This window comes from Accipiter gentilis, chromosome 3 (genome assembly GCF_929443795.1).
Source record: "Accipiter gentilis chromosome 3, bAccGen1.1, whole genome shotgun sequence".
NCBI lineage: Eukaryota > Metazoa > Chordata > Aves > Accipitriformes > Accipitridae > Astur > Astur gentilis.
The window spans coordinates 4,553,284-4,559,981 of NC_064882.1; positions in this window are offsets into that span (position 1 = coordinate 4,553,284).

Below are 6,698 nucleotides of genomic sequence, written 5' to 3' on the forward strand. Positions count from 1 at the left end.
CGGGGGGCGGGCGGAGGCGAGGGGAGGGGAGGGACCGGGAGGGGCCGGGAGGGACCGGCCGCTCCGCCCGTCTCCGCGGGCCGCGGCGGGAGGAGCGAGAGCTCCCCGCGGAGGGCGGAGGCGTGTGCGCGGCCCCGCCGTACCGGAGCCGCAAGGTGCGGGCGAACGGCGCTGAAGCTGTTTTCATCAACCAGTATGCGGCGGGGGGGGGGGGGGGGAGAAATAGAAAATAAAAAAAAAAAAAAAAAAAAAAAAAAGGCACGTTTTCTACATCGCGTCTTTATCTTGCTCGGTGAAATCCTTTCATCCTGCGCGGCACTCACTCACGCAGTCCCACCGAGTGCACCACCCGCTGTCAAAACCTAAACGAGCAGAAGACAGAGCGCTCCGTGAGAGATTCCGATAGTACTATCGCAGAACAACACAAGCGTCTTTCATTGACCTCACGAGGAGAGCTATAAAAAATCATCTATAGGGTCGCTGTGCTCATCAGCTATAAGGTAGTTTTGCTGCATCACGGAAAGCCAAGGATAAAGCAAGACTTACTTTCTGATACTGCGAATACTTAGAGAGCACATCCCATTACGTTCAAAGGGAATGATCCTGTGAGGAACCATTCGCAATAGAATAATAAATCACAGTCTCTGCTACAGGACTTCTGAAGCCATCTGTTTTTTCAAGCTGTTTTCATACGCATAGGTGTTTAGACTGCACCGAAACAGCCTGTCAAGGACAACTGATAAAAGCAAAAGGCTAAGTGCTAAAGAGCAACTTCCACATCAGGGGGGTTTTATTATTTTTCAAGGACACAAAGCCTCACTGGGGAATTTTGAGAGGCTCAAAATATTGAAAAGTTTGAAAATCACACATCCAATTCATCCTTCCACAAATAGAATCTTGTCCTCAACAATTTAATACGTGGGTTTACCCTGCTCTTCTGATCTAAAAGGGTGAGCCTGTATAACATCCCCTTCAGTCACCAATTTATACTGAATCAGTTTTCAGGAAGATTTGTTAATAATTCTTTGTGATCCTATGGATGTTTTCCTAAATTATTGATTGTCTAGTTCCGACCAAGAAGAAAATGGAAACAATGTCTTCTAGGAGAACATCTGCATTGATGCTTGGTGATATACCAGCTCGGAAACTCATCCAGCATCTGAAACTCAGACCTGAAAATGCAACTACTGTATACAAATACTTATATATTCACCTACACTTGCTAACTTTCAGTGTCCTCTACTGACCGTCCTGGATTATTTGATGCATTTCTTCATTGCAAGAACCAAGGGCCAGCTCACCCAGTCTTTACCACCCTTCAAAGCCAACTGGGTTCAGAAGCTTCTCTGCCCAGTTTAATGCCAGGGTTACAGGAAAGCAACCGTGTGCAAAGGCACCTTCAGAGCACTTCTTGGAGCCTTCAACTCTCTGTTCTTACTGCTAGAAAACTTTGGGAGATGCCTATCATATCACGTCACATTAGCTCTGGGGTTGTGACAACGCAAATGCAAATTTGCTCTGAGCATTTTGCGAGACTTGGATGTACAGAGGCTCCCTGATACATTGTTTTCTCTTACCAAGATCACTGTTCACATTTAGGATCACAGAAGTGCCATCCCTCTGACTTCTCTCCTCCCTAACAGCACGAATTGTATTACAAATTTGTTTATGACTTCACACCACTGTAGAATTATGTGCAATATGTGCAATGCTCTCAGAGCTCCAAAATGAACTGCAAATAAAGGTAGCTGATGTAGCATTCAAGATTCACGTTCTTTATCAGTTTTGTTGGCTACATTCATCACAGGCTAAATATTCCTTGTTTTCTTCATCACTTTCCCTTGCACCTTATACACAAAGGAAACAAATCTGCTGATGCTGCGAACTGAGACTTACAGTGTCATTTTCTGGGAGAACTTTCTGATCAGTCAAAAAAACCCTTGTGCAGTGTAGCAACTCTCATTGGCTTCCCTTCAAATTTACTTACCCAAAATACAACGTCACTAAAAGATACAAGTAGGCTCAGAAATAATCTATTTCTTTTAATCTCTTCAAGCAGTGGATTATTATTCCACTACACAAAATTAGTCTCACAACTAGGTCTGAATGGTTTTACATTAATTTCCATACTTATTAACTCCCTACCCCTTAAAAAATTAAGGGAATGAGTACTTACAAAAACACATGCATATACACAACTTGTGTAAACCTGGACATTTTCTATATTACCAAATATTTCATTCTGAGTTCATATGTACTACTTTCTTTTTAATAAGGGATTAAGAAGCAGTGATTAGATTCTCAGAGAGCATAGAAGCATTCCCAGAACTGAGCAGGAGGAATAAATTGATGAGTTCCTTTTTATCCAATCCCTCCTCCTATTTTCCATGGTTCAGAGGTGATGATTATCATCACAGGCAAAGGCCAAACTTCCTTGTAATATGGAAGAAGGTTTGGCACTTGCCTTGCTCTCAGAGGAATTACTCTAACCCCAAGGGCATCATCCCCAGTCTATACACATAACCAGGCTCTGGGGTATGGCCTTGTAAGCTAATAATACTAATTAGAGCAGGGGGTAGAGCTCAAGAGCCCCCTGTCCAGAAAAGCGTCCTGGTCAGCAGATTTCAAATCTGGTTTACCTCTCTCTTATGTCTGTATATGACACCGAAGAGTAGATTATATTTCGCTAACAGACACAGTCTAAATAATTTGGTAATGGTGAAGAAAACTTCACTGACATTCCCAAAAATACTTCTTTATAGACAAATATATATATACACACAAACACATATATAATATTCATATATATTTACATATCACTCTATTATTTTGGCCAAAACAATTTGCTAAATGTGATTCAAATTTTCCAATACTTCTGACTTGCCTGAATCTGTCTTTTTCAGCAAATCATGATTCACCAGCAAGTATATAAATAAATCTTCCAGAAAACCCTCACAGTCAGAGAGTTCTGCTTACAGGACTTGAGTAACTAACGTTTTTCATTTGTGTGGTAAGACGAGCAGGCTGAGGCAACTACTTTCTTCCAGAACCCAAAAAGAGAACCCTAACACTATGTCCATTAGAAACAATAGAAGTACATTAGGAACAACAGAAATCCTAAAAACAATCTATGATGGAGATCAGATATTTATGTTATTAATAACAAAGTACTGTTAATAATTGTGCCATGGAAATACTCAATAAACTTCTCTAGTTTGTATTTGAAAGAAGTGAGAGGGTACACTACCCCGCAGAAGGAAGAGAGTGTTTTCTAATATACAAATAAGCAAGTAGGATGCTGAACATAATGCATAAGGGAGAAGCGTGTTGAGATCAGCAAGGCTAAATCACTAGTTGGTCTTTAAGCCCCCCTCTGAGGAGGGCTGTCTTTGGCTTGCTAATATCCAGTTATATTGCATTTTCAAGCCTTGGAAAAATTCTGAAAGACTAATCAGGGTATTAACACAGCACAACTAGAAAAACCAGAAAAAAAACACAGAAAAAACCAGCTACAGACCATATATGTCCTAAAAGACCAGATAAAAGCTGGTAAGGGTTTCAGTTAAGAAATTAATGATAGGAATAGAATAGCTCCAATCTAATTAGAACAGAGAACAGCTAATCTCAGTGTTGACAAATTACCGAGCAAGTAGGTAGAGATAACTTGCGAGCTCTTAGAAGCTTTTACAAAACTTCTCTCAGTGCTGATTATATATGTATACTAAACCTGAAGCTATGTCTTCAAGACAGAAGCTTCTATTACCAGCCTCCAAAATGTCTTACACAACTCAGTGGCTCTGTTTCTTGGACGCTTGCAAAACAGGGTTGATATAGAAAGTTGCCCCTTTTCCAGTAGCTTGAGAACAGGCTTAACATAAGGCAGGTCAAAGAAAATATAAACAAAGAAAGAATGAATTTTTAAAAATCCAAATACAGATGGGGCAGTTACGCAGGAGGTTACAGAAAAGGAATAGAAAAAAACCACTCCTCCCAGTTATGTACTGCAGGACTGAATCTTTTATTGCCTCCACCTGTTAGGTGACACCCATGTTGCTGAAACTCAACCCTACCCAGTATTTGAGAGCTTACTGTGTTCTTGCTGGGGTGGTGAACATCCTATACATGTAACAATTCTGCGTAGAGCCCCTTTATAGACTGCAACTTAAATTTCATGGAATTATAGTATCATAGAATTGTTTAGGTTGGAAAAGACTTTTAAGATCATCGAGTCCAACTGTTAACCTAGCACTGCCAATTCCACCACTAAACCATGTCCTTAAGCACCACGTCTTTTAAATACCTCCAGGGATGGTGACTCAACTACTTTCCTGGGGAGCCTGTTCCAATGCTTGACAACCCTTTTGGTGAAGAAATTTTTCCTAACATCCAAACTAAACCTCCTCTGGTGCAACCTGAGGCCATTTCGTCCTATCCTATCACTCGTTACTTGGGAAAAGAGACTGACAACCACCTTGCTACAACCTCCTTTCAGGTAGTTAGAGAGACCGATAAGGTCTCCCCTCAGCCTCCTTTTCTCCAGACTAAACAACCACAGTTCCCTCAGCCGCTCCTCATAAGACTCGTGCTCCAGGCCCTTCACCAACTTGGTTGCCCTTCTCTGGACACCCTCCAGCACCTCAATGACTTTCCTGTAGTGAGGGGCCCAAAACTGAACACAGGACTCGAGGTGCGGCCTCAGCAGTGCCCAGTACAGGGGAACAGTCACCTCCCTGTTCCTGCTGGTCACACTATTTTTGATACGGGCCAGGATGCTGTTGGCCTTCTTGGCCACCTGGGCACACTGCTGGCTCATATTCAGCTGGCTGTCGACCAGCACCCCCAGGTCTTTCTCTGCCGGGCAGCTTTCCAGCCACTCTTCCCCAAGCCTGTAGTGCTGCATGGGGTTGTTGACCCAAGTGCAGGACCCGTCACTTGGCCTTGTTGAACCTCATACAATTGGCCTCGGCCCATGGATCCAGTCTGTCTAGATCCCTCTGCAGAGCCTTCCTACCCTTGAGCAGATCAACACTCCCACCCATAATTTCATAGAAAATGTACCCAACATTCGCACTTAGACACTGCAAGCCTACACAAATGGCCGTGGCTTATTGTGGCCCCTTGTTTCAGCTTGCAGGAGTAATCACTGCTCCTGGGGTGACACTAGGTCCTGGACACTAACCTGCAATGCTGTTTCTGAGAGGTGGCGTGGCTATAGCACCAAACACTCAGAAAGAAACACATAGAGAAACTACCATGCAGGACCATCGTGAGAGTTCGCAAAAGTGGCTGGCGGGGGGGGGGGGGGGGGGGGGTGGGGTGGGTTAAGTGGTGAGTCATTATCTAACAGGAACATTCTTCTGGTCTTCCACAGGGACTGGTATTTCAAGTCTGGGGGCTAATTTATTCAGTGATGACATAAATGTGAATCAAAACTGATTAAAATTTGTGGATGACAAAGAATGGTGAATAATAAGGAACACTGGAATGTGATTTAGATTACTTGGTAAGTCAAGCACATTTAACTATTTCAGAGCAGCAAATTGCAAGTTACACTTAAAAGCAAGAAATATAAAACACGCTCGTAACGGCCTGGCAAGCAGCATGGCTAGAAGCATCGAGAGATCACAATAGATGGGTAACTTGGCCATATTTTCCAGTGTAATGCTGCAGAACAGCTAATTTTATCTTTGAATGTTTAGACAGAAGGACAATGATTAAGAGGATGGATGTGATTATACCACCAAGGTGGTATGAGACACAATGATCTGGACATGCAATTCTGGTATCTACAGCTGAAACAAGACATCAGAAGCGATTTGACCACTGTGTTTATTACCTTCACAGATAGAAAGTTATAGCCAGAACCAAGGGCAAAAAGTTGCCTTCTCCCTGGACCTGCCAGTTACAGGTTTCAATGGCTGAGATTTACCAGAAGGCTGCAGCTGACAGAGAGAGAGAGGGAGCAGTAACGGGATGGAGATTTGGAGGCAATGAACCAGACACTGTTGCCAGCAGTAACTATCTGTAGTTTCAACAATACCATTTTTCAATAAAAATGAATGTTAAAAATCTAGAAACACAGCACACTTTTCTTTAAAAGTATCTTAAAACACTCAGCAGTCATTTATTATAAACTCAGTGAGGAAAATAAATGAAGTCATATAATCTACAAATATAATCATAGTATCAATCACTATTAACATTTTCTGGCAAACTGTGCTGTAGTGTAATATAAACCTCCTTATTTAGTATTCCACATCAGCAACCAAAAGCAGTTGATTATTTTACAATCTTAATCTTAACAATTTATTATACTTTTTGAGTTTTCATGGGTTTTTGACACAAACCCCAAGAAATTAATTCATGGCTTTCATGGAACTTAATTCTTGTCATATCCTAAGGGACAGTGCAAGCTGCTGTTTCTCACAGATGAGCCTTACTTAAACTAAATTGGACTTTCAGGGAAAGATTAAGTTGTGGAAAATGTTGCTCCCCCACTTATTCCCCTCTACCCTACCACTTTTAAGAGTTAAATCTGTCTCCTTGCTAAAGAGGATAAAGGACAACAGATTGTGTAAGGTTGTGTTGTGCCTTGTGAAGAGCCAAAAACCATTACCCGTATTGCTCTCTTTTTTTTTTTTTTTTCTATTGCACAAAAGTCTCTTAGTTTTCAGAGCTCCACATACTCATAGCCTCTC